Below are 11,283 nucleotides of genomic sequence, written 5' to 3'. Positions count from 1 at the left end.
CAACATAAGGTTAGAATAGGATTTTAAAAATGTATTATTAAAATTTCTTATTTCTTTGCTCAAGTGGCTAACAACAGCATTGTAATTGTTCAGTGGCTACTTTACTCTTAGGAAAGGTAGAAGAGACTTTAGCTATGGTAAGCAGCTGTTCTGAGAGAAGAACACTCCAAAAATAAAACCTTTTTTCTCTAGTCTTGGGTAGTACCATAGACTCTGTACCATGGTCTTCCAGTGTCTTGGGTAAGAGTTCTCTTGCTTGAGGGTACACTCAGACACAAATAATCTCGAGGTCTGATCACAAATAACATGACTGGCAAATTGAAAAGACAAAGACTGGCTGATCAGTTACCACTTGCCACTAGAATGTTCCTTCCTTTACTTAGGCCATGTGTTCACTGTTGGGAAACAAATTGGGAACATTTTTAATTTTTCAAAATGTTATGGGTAAAGAGAGACAAAAATTAGATTATGGAGAAGTTGCATTATGAACAATAGGGGAGGTACATATAAATAAAATTTGCATTCAACAACAAATACTCTAGTAATTCTAACACTATGACTGAATCATATGATAAGGATTTAAATCAGTACAATGATGCATCATGATATTGAATTACCTGAATACAATTGTAAAGTATAATCCCACCACTAAAAAGTTCTTTTATGAAATTAAATCGGTAGGAACAAATAATAGAAATAAACACTAGAAATCTGAAATTTTGTCCTGTTGAATTCTGTTAGAATTATCCTTGCGAATAACATTAATAAATAAAATACTCTCAAGTTTCACTTACTTTACTCTGAGGACATTGTGCTTCTCCCAACAAAGACCTTATCAAGGAAGTTCTCAATTAAAGTCTATACAGCTTTAATTCATACATTTCCAGTTGTTTTCTCAACTCATAACAATTTCTTTTTGCAACTATCTATCAACATGATACATCAACATGATACTGCAATGAAAATAATTCCATCAACAGAACAGTCAACTAGACACTTCTGCATTACTTTCCACTAATGTACCTCATCAACTGGACCTGAAAAAGACCAAAAAATAACTAATCAATTTAAAACACTCAAATCTTGTCAAATTAAACAGTAATACAGTGCTTGCTTGCTTGCATCATGTTCAGAGGTAGTGACGATGAGATATAATTCATGGAATTCATTCACTATTTTATACATCATTACACAATTGAAGAACCTAAAGCATTAAATAAATTCCATTAAATATCAACAGCTAAGGAGCTACAACACCAGTCATAAAAAGAAACAAGAAATGAATCCTAACACACTAGGCTGTATGAATGTCAGGTACTCAAGATGAAATATCAAAGTACCAAATAGAAAAGTTTGAAAGTCTATAATGATCGCCACTTCAATAGTAATGATTACCGATCATCAGTAACATTTTTATCACCTTTTCATATGATACATATGAATGTTGATGTAACTGGCAGGTAAAATGTTTTGAACTGGAATCCATCATTCTTAGGAGATATGCCCTGCAAGTCTGTGCTAAGACACACTTATAAAAAGTATATGGTATACATAATGAAAAATAAATTTCTCAGCTCAGAAAAGGACAGAGGTGTTAACCCCGGAGACGTGTTGGTTCTAAGAGATTTCTCGGAGGCTGAAACCTCCATGTTAAATAGGTTTAGCATCTTCAGTTTGTTTGGAATCAAGACTATTTGATTGCGACTTAATTCGGTCTCACGGTTTTTCCTCAGTGCCAGGTTTCTCTAGGGGAAGACTCTCATATTTCCTAGGTGAAGGACGAGGTGCCTAATCTTTAAAGTTTGAGGCATCTGTAAAACTGAGATAGAGGTTCCTAGAGGGTTGACTTCTATTGGGTCAGCGTTAGTGCTCACAGCACTGACCCCTGTTCGTTTAGCATTAATCCAGCTGTACAGTTTATTAGGATTACCTAATATGTCTCGAATGTCCCTCCCTTCTTGAGCTGTTTGCACATCAGGACAGGATAAGGTAGCGGAGGTAGCCGTGGGGGAATTTCTTTCCCATTCAACATATTCAGCCCAACGATATACTTTTCCCAGATTCAGTACATCACAAGATAACGACTCGCCAACTTTAAGGCATCTGTCTTGTCTTCCTTAACAGCCAGTAATACCAACTTACATCATTAGTAATCAAATTGGTCCTACATTACATTTTTTAATGAGGTTCCCTTATATAATCTTGTCGGACCTAAATGACACGCCTCGACATAGTGAATTAAGGGAAGAAAATTTTCTCAAAAAAAAAAAAAAAAAAAAAAAAATTTCCCTTCTGATGCGCATAAATATCCTAATACTAAGTGATATAAAAATCAAAGAAATACATATTACATCACAACAAAAGATCTTTATCAATGATATAAAAAAACTTTACTAACAAAATTTATTTCTATATTCATCTGATGTTCATATTGCTTTTTCCAGGTCGGCTTAGTCGACATTCATCAGTAAAATTTTTCCATTCTCTTTCCCTTTAGTAAACAAAGTTATATTCTAGCAGTAAGTGGTAACTGATGCGCCAGTCTCTCTTTATTTTCAATTTTAAAGTACAAATTATCTTCATTCACTTGGCACCACAAGGCTAACTACTGCACTGTAATTGTTCATTGGCTACTTTCATCATGGTAAGGGTAGAAGAGACTTTATCTATGGTAAGCAGCTCATTTTAGAGGACACTCCAAAATCAAACTATTGTTCTCTAGTCTTGGGTATTGGGTAGTGCCATAGCCTATGTAGTATGGCCTTTCAATGTCTTGGGGTAGAGTTCTCTTGCTTGAGGGTACACTCAGACACACTATTCTATTTCATGTCTATTATTCTTGGTTTTTATTAAAGTTTTTATAGTTTATAAATGAAAGATCTATAATCCTCTAATTTAATGTAGTTACTGTTCTTAAAATACCAAGGTTAAGGTTTACTAATCAGGTCTTCAATCCTTTTAATAAATATCTCAAAATATAGTTTGATAAATGGGATTACAGAATGTTTAATAATGATGTTTGAAATAAAGGACTTCAGCTCGTCTGTAAATGATATCTCTTGTTCTAAATGACACCTCTGATTGATACCAAATTCATCATTGAATTAAAATCCCATTCATTTTATATGAGATAGTTTAAAACCAAAAAGACTCTTAAATTATTTAGACTACAAGTTCTGTAGCCACTAAGCGTACCAACATTCTTCCAGATAATGTTATGCAAAAACCAATGTGGTAGGCCATTAAGCTACTGTACTACTAAAATTCTTTCCAATGAAAGGTTTCTAGATTATTCAAGGGAAGTAGTTACCCTAATCATATTATGACCCTTCACTTTCAAGCAATAATCACATGGAGGCCTGTCATTATTGCTGTCATCCCAGCTACAATCAACTAACAGTGTTCCCTGTCTTTTCCCCCTTAGTGCTATGATCTTTTATTTTGATTGGCAGCCATTGAAACACACTTTCATGTGAGGTATCCTGAGGGAAACAAACTTTTCACAATGTTTCTATAAATCAAAGTATTTCCTGACACAATACACAAACAGAATGTAAAAATTAAACATCCAGAAACAATCCCTGAGCAAAATTAGCAGAAGTTATCTTTATAGTAATAAACATTCAATCTTTATAGGTGTGATATCACAACTGACAAATGGAAAAGAAAAAGACTGGCAGATCAGTTACCAGTTGCCACTAGAATGTTCCTTCCTTTACTTAGGGCATGTCTTTACTGATGGAAAAGAAAATGGGAAAATTTTTAAATTTTCAAAATGTTATGGGTAAAGATAGACAAAAATGAGATTCTGGAGAAGTGGCATTATGAACAATAGGGGAGGTACATATAAACAAAATTTGCATTCAACTACGAACAGTCATAGAGTAATTCAAGCACTGACTGAATCATATATTTAAGACTCAAAAAACTGTGGTTACGCGGAAAACCTGAATACAGTTGTGTAATATAATTTTTCTACTAAAAATTTCTTTTATAAAATTAATTGGTAGAAATATTTAATAGAAATAAAGACTAGAAATCTAAGAGAATTTTCTCATTGAATTCAGTAATAGAATTATCCCTATGATTAACATAATACTAAAATTATATCTTAGTTCCACTTACTTCACTCTGAGGATACTCGGCTTCTTCCAAAGAAAGACCTTTTAATGGAATATTTCTCAAAGTCTATACAGTCTCTCAATACATACAATTCATGTTCTCTTCAGTCATAACAATTTCTTATTGCAACTATCAATTAACTTGATATTGCAATGAAAATAATTCCATCAACAGAACAGTCAACTAGACACTTCTGCATTACTTTCCACTAATGTACCTCATCAACTGGACCTGAAAAAGACCAAAAAATAACTAATCAATTTAAAACACTCAAATCTTGTCAAATTAAACAGTAATACAGTGCTTGCTTGCTTGCATCATGTTCAGAGGTAGTGACGATGAGATATAATTCATGGAATTCATTCACTATTTTATACATCATTACACAATTGAAGAACCTAAAGCATTAAATAAATTCCATTAAATATCAACAGCTAAGGAGCTACAACACCAGTCATAAAAAGAAACAAGAAATGAATCCTAACACACTAGGCTGTATGAATGTCAGGTACTCAAGATGAAATATCAAAGTACCAAATAGAAAAGTTTGAAAGTCTATAATGATCGCCACTTCAATAGTAATGATTACCGATCATCAGTAACATTTTTATCACCTTTTCATATGATACATATGAATGTTGATGTAACTGGCAGGTAAAATGTTTTGAACTGGAATCCAGCATTCTTAGGAGATATGCCCTGCAAGTCTGTGCTAAGACACACTTATAAAAAGTATATGGTATACATAATGAAAAATAAATTTCTCAGCTCAGAAAAGGACAGAGGTGTTAACCCCGGAGACGTGTTGGTTCTAAGAGATTTCTCGGAGGCTGAAACCTCCATGTTAAATAGGTTTAGCATCTTCAGTTTGTTTGGAATCAAGACTATTTGACTGCGACTTAATTCGGTCTCACGGTTTTTCCTCAGTGCCAGGTTTCTCTAGGGAAGGCTATCGTATTTCCTAGGTGAAGGACAAGGTTCCTAATCTTTAAAGTTTGAGGCATCTGTAAAACTGAAATAGAGGTTCCTAGAGGGTTGATTTCTGTTGGATCAGCTTTAGCACTCGCAGCACTGACCCCTGTTAGTTTAGCATTAATCCAGCTGTACAGTTTATTAGGATTACATAATATGTCTCGAATGTCCCTCCCTTCTTGAGCTGTTTGCACATCAAGACAGGATAAGGTAGCGGAGGTAGCCGTGGGGAAATTTCTTTCCCATTCAACATATTCAGCCCAACGATATACTTTTCCCAGATTCAGTACATCACAAGATAACGACTCGCCAACTTTAAGGCATCTGTTTTGTCTTCCTTAACTGCCAGTAATACCAACTTACATCTTTAGTAATCAAATTGGTCCTACATTACATTTTTTAATGAGGTTCCCTTATATAATCTTGTCGGACCTAAATGACACACCTCGACATAGTGAATTAAGGGAAGAAAATTTTCTCCAAAGAAAAAAATTTCCCTTCTGATGCGCATAAATATCCTAATACTAAGTGATATCAAAATCAAAGAAATACATATTACATCACAACAAAAGATCTTTATCAATGATATAAAAAAAACTTTACTAACAAAATTTATTTCTATATTCATCTGATGTTCATATTGCTTTTTCCAGGTCGGCTTAGTCGACATTCATCAGTAAACTTTTTCCATTCTCTTTCCCTTTAGTAAACAGATGACCTTAGTAAACAAAGCTATATTCTAGCAGTAAGTGGTAACTGATGCGCCAGTCTCTCTTTCTTTTCAATTTTAAGGTACAAATTATCTTCATTCACTTGGCACCACGAGGCTAACTACTGCACTGTAATTGTTCATTGGCTACTTTCATCATGGTAAGGGTAGAAGAGACTTTATCTATGGTAAGCAGCTCATTTTAGAGGACACTCCAAAATCAAACCATTGTTCTCTAGTCTTGGGTATTGGGTAGTGCCATAGCCTATGTAGTATGGCCTTTCAATGTCTTGGGGTAGAGTTCTCTTGCTTGAAGGTACACTCAGAAACACTATTCTACTTCATGTCTATTATTCTTGGTTTTTATTAAAGTTTTTATAGTTTATAAAGGGCAGTGAATGGTGGAATGAAGGAGTGAAGGTAAAAGTGGAAGAGAAAATGAGGGCTTTTGAAGAATGGCTGCAGAGTAATAGTATAGAGAAGTATGAAAAATATAAAGAGAAAAATGTGGAAGTAAAGCGCAAGGTACGTGAGGCAAAGAGGGCAGCTGACCTGAGGTTGGGTCAGGGATTGGGTCATCCATATGAAGAGAATAAGAAGTAGTTTTGGAAAGAAGTGAAGAGAGTAAGGAAGGCTGGCTCAAGAATTAAAGAGACAGTGAAAGATGGAAATGGAAGGTTGTTAAAAGGAGAGGAGGCAAGGAAAAGATGGGCGGAATATTTTGAAAGTTTACTGAACGTTGAGGATAATAGGGAGGCAGATATAATTGCTGTTGCAGGTGTTGAGGTGCCAGTGATGGGAGATGAGAATGAGAGAGAGATTACAATAGATGAAGTGAGGAGAGCACTAGATGAAACGAGAGTAGGAAAAGCATCTGGTATGGATGGTGTGAAAGCTGAGATGTTGAAGGAAGGGGGTGTGACTATACTTGAATGGTTGGTGAGATTGTTTAATGTGTGTTTTGTGTTGTTAATGGTACCAGTAGATTAGGTTTGTGCATATATTGTACCACTATATAAGGGTAAGGGAGATGTGCATGAGTGTTGTAATTCAAGAGGTATTAGTTTGTTAAGCGTAGTTAGAAAAGTGTATGGTAGAGTAATGATTAATAGGATCAAGGATAAAACAGAGAATACAGTCTTAGAAGTACAGGGTGGATTTAGAAGAGGTAGGGGTTGTATGAATCAGATTTTTACAGTAAGGCAGATATGCGAGAAATAATTAGCAAAAGGTAAGGTGGTGTATGTTGCGTTTATGGATCTGGAGAAAACGTATGATAGAGTTGATAGGGAAGCAATGTGGAATGTGATGAGGTTATATGGAGTTGGTGGAAGGTTGTTGCGAGCAGTGAAAATTTTCTACAAAGGTAGTAAAGCATGTGTTAGGATAGGAAATGAAGTGAGTGATTGGTTTCCGATGAGAGTGGGGCTGAGACAGGGATGTGTGATGTCGCCGTGGTTGTTTAACTTGTATGTTGATGGAGTGGTGAGAGAGGTGAATGCTCGAGTGCTTGGACGAGGATTAAAACTGGTAGACGAGAATGACCATGAATGGGAGGTAAATCAGTTGTTGTTTGCGGATGATACTGTACTGGTTGCAGATGCGGAAGAGAAGCTTGGCTGATTAGTGACAGAATTTGGAAGTGTGTGTGAAAGAAGGAAGTTGAGAGTTAATGTGGGTAAGAGTAAGGTTATGAGATGTACAAGAAGGGAAGGTGGTGCGAGGTTGAATGTCATGTTGAATGGAGAGTTATTTGAGGAGGTGGATCAGTTTAAGTACTTGGGGTCTGTTGTTGCAGCAAATGGTGGAGTGGAAGCACATGTACGTCAGAGAGTGAATGAAGGTTGCAGTGTTGGGGGCAGTTAAGGGAGTAGTAAAAAATAGAGGGTTGGGCATGAATGTAACGAGAGTTCTACATGAGAAAGTGATTGTACCAACTGTGTTGTATGAATCAGAGTTGTGGGGAATGAAAGTGATGGAGAGACAGAAATTGAATGTGTTTGAGATAAAGTGTCTAAGGAGTATGGCTGGTGTATCTCGAGTAGATAGGGTTAGGAACGAAGTGGTGAGAGTGAGAACGGGTGTAAGAAATGAGTTAGCAGCTAGAGTGGATATGAATGTGTTGAGGTGGTTTGGCCATGTTGAGAGAATGGAAAATAGCTGTCTGCTAAAGAAGGTGATGAATACAAGAGTTGATGGGAGAAGTACAAGAGGAAGGCCAAGGTTTGGGTGGATGGATGGAGTGAAGGAAGCTCTGGGTGATAGGAGGATAGATGTGAGAGAGGCAAGAGAGCGTGCTAGAAATAGGAATGAATGGCGAGCAATTGTGACGCAGTTCCGGTAGGCCCTGCTGCTTCCTCCGATGCCTTAGATGACCGCGGAAGTAGCAGCAGTAGGAGATTCAGCATTATAAAGCTTCAACTGTGGTGGATAATGTGGGAGGGTGGGCTGTGGCACCCTAGCAGTACCAGCCGAACTCGGTTGAGTCCCTTGTTAGGCTGGGAGGAACGTAGAGAGTAGAGGTCCCCTTTTTTGTTTTGTTTCATTGTTGATGTCGGCTAACCCCCAAAATTGGGGGAAGTGCCTTGGTATATGTATGTATATATAAATGAAAGATCTATAATCCTCTAATTTAATGTTGTTACTGTTCTTAAAATACCAAGGTTAAGGTTTACTAATCAGGTCTTCAATCCTTTTAATAAATATCTCAAAATATAGTTTGATAAATGGGATTACAGAATGTTTAATAATGATGTTTGAAATAAAGGACTTCAGCTCGTCTGTAAATAATATCTCTTGTTCTAAATGACACCTCTGATTGATACCAAATTCATCATTGAATTAAAATCCCATTCATTTTATATGAGATAGTTTAAAACCAAAAAGACTCTTAAATTATTTAGACTACAAGTTCTGTAGCCACTAAGCGTACCAACATTCTTCCAGATAATGTTATGCAAAAACCAATGTGGTAGGCCATTAAGCTACTGTACTACTAAAATTCTTTCCAATGAAAGGTTTCTAGATTATTCAAGGGAAGTAGTTACCCTAATCATATTATGACCCTTCACTTTCAAGCAATAATCACATGGAGGCCTGTCATTATTGCTGTCATCCCAGCTACAATCAACTAACAGTGTTCCCTGTCTTTTCCCCCTTAGTGCTATGATCTTTTATTTTGATTGGCAGCCATTGAAACACACTTTCATGTGAGGTATCCTGAGGGAAACAAACTTTTCACAATGTTTCTATAAATCAAAGTATTTCCTGACACAATACACAAACAGAATGTAAAAATTAAACATCCAGAAACAATCCCTGAGCAAAATTAGCAGAAGTTATCTTTATAGTAATAAACATTCAATCTTTATAGGTGTGATATCACAACTGACAAATGGAAAAGAAAAAGACTGGCAGATCAGTTACCAGTTGCCACTAGAATGTTCCTTCCTTTACTTAGGGCATGTCTTTACTGATGGGAAAGAAAATGGGAAAATTTTTAAATTTTCAAAATGTTATGGGTAAAGATAGACAAAAATGAGATTCTGGAGAAGTGGCATTATGAACAATAGGGGAGGTACATATAAACAAAATTTGCATTCAACTACGAACAGTCATAGAGTAATTCAAGCACTGACTGAATCATATATTTAAGACTCAAAAAACTGTGGTTACGCAGAAAACCTGAATACAGTTGTGTAATATAATTTTTCTACTAAAAATTTCTTTTATAAAATTAATTGGTAGAAATATTTAATAGAAATAAAGACTAGAAATCTAAGAGATTTTTCTCATTGAATTCAGTAATAGAATTATCCCTATGATTAACATAATACTAAAATTATATCTTAGTTCCACTTACTTCACTCTGAGGATACTCGGCTTCTTCCAAAAAAGACCTTTTCATCGAATATTTCTCAAAGTCTATACAGTCTCTCAATACATACAATTCATGTTCTCTTCAGTCATAACAATTTCTTATTGCAACTATCAATTAACTTGATATTGCAATGAAAATAATTCCATCAACAGAACAGTCAACTAGACACTTCTGCATTACTTTCCACTTATGTACCTCATCAACTGGACCTGAAAAAGACCAAAAAATAACTAATCAATTTAAAACACTCAAATCTTGTCAAATTAAACAGTAATACAGTGCTTGCTTGCTTGCATCATGTTCAGAGGTAGTGACGATGAGATATAATTCATGGAATTCATTCACTATTTTATACATCATTACACAATTAAAGAACCTACAGCATTAAATAAATCCCATTGAATATCCACAGCTAAGGAGCTACAACACCAGTCACAAAAAGAAAGAAGAAATGAATCCTAACACACTAGGCTGTATGAATGTCAGGTACTTGGGATGAAATATCAAAGTACCAAATAGAACAGTTTGAAAATCTATAATGATCGCCACTTGAATAGTAATGATTACCGATCATGAGTAACATTTTTATTACCTTTTTATGTCATACATATGAATGTTGATGTAAATTGCAGGTAAAGAGTTTTGAACTGGAATCCAGCATTTTTAGGTGATACTGCCTGCAAGTCTGTGCTAAGACACACTTAAAGAAAGTATATGAGTACAGTATACATAATGAAAAATAAATTTCTCAGCTCAAAAAGGGACAGAGGTGTTAACCCAGGGGACCTGTTGGCTCTAAGAGAGTTCTCCGAGGCTGAAACTTGCATATTAAATACGTTTAGCTACTTCACTTTGTTTCGAATTAAGATTCTGTTTGCGAATTAATTCTGTCTCACAGTACTTCCTCAGTGCCAGGTTTCTCTAGGGAAGACTATCATTTTTCCTAGGTGAAGGACGAGGTTCCTAATCCTTGTAGCTTGAGGCATCTCTGAAACTGACGGAGATTCCGAGAGTTGACTTCTGTTGGGTTAGCACTAGTGCTCACAACAATGGCCCTTGTTGGTTTAGTATGAATCCAGCTGTCAAAATTATGAGTACTTTCCTCCAGCTGTAAGCACATTAAGGCTAGATAAGGAGGCGGAGGTAGGCGTGGGGAAACTTCTTTTCCTTTCAACACATTCAGCTGAACGATTTACTTTTCCCAGATTCAGTGCATTACAAGCAAACAACTTATCGACTGATAGGCCTCAGTTTTGTATTTGCCCCGGGCCTCGTCTACACCTCTTAGTCAGGTTGACTCTTAAGTCAGACTAGATTTCCATTGTAAAAGTAGGGTATAAGGATTCTTTCTTATTTTCACCTTTCATGTTATGTGAAAGATATCCCCTGCACAGACGATCATTCTACTCGCACATGATACGCTCATCAATCATGTGCGTAGGACCATAAATTAGGCCACCACCCGGACTTTTTAGGGAGGACATCTCAAACTTAATGCTTTGCTGAGAAAAGTTCTCACGCACACATGATCTGTTCTTGTGGGGGATAACCTGGGATGATTTGTAAGCTTGTCTTGCGCATAAAGAATTAGAGTTGTAAG

General features: G+C 36.0%; 1 long non-coding RNA gene across 2 annotated transcripts in view; it reads right to left on the bottom strand.

The window, feature by feature from the left end:
• Positions 1 to 941: 941 nt before the first annotated feature.
• The window catches only part of LOC137616329 (uncharacterized), a 63,554-nt gene continuing 53,212 nt past the window's right edge, over positions 942 to 11,283 (bottom strand). For both annotated transcript variants that reach the window (XR_011039395.1, XR_011039396.1), the window contains exons 6-8: positions 9,666 to 9,892; positions 4,126 to 4,353; positions 942 to 1,037 (exon numbers count right to left, since the gene is read on the bottom strand). This is a non-coding gene — a long non-coding RNA (uncharacterized lncRNA). The remainder of the gene's footprint in view (positions 1,038 to 4,125; positions 4,354 to 9,665; positions 9,893 to 11,283) is intronic.

This window comes from Palaemon carinicauda, chromosome 22 (assembly GCF_036898095.1).
Source record: "Palaemon carinicauda isolate YSFRI2023 chromosome 22, ASM3689809v2, whole genome shotgun sequence".
NCBI classification, from domain to species: Eukaryota; Metazoa; Arthropoda; class Malacostraca; order Decapoda; family Palaemonidae; genus Palaemon; species Palaemon carinicauda.
The sequence above is the reverse complement of the archived record's forward strand: the minus strand, read 5'-3'. Positions and strand labels throughout refer to the sequence as shown.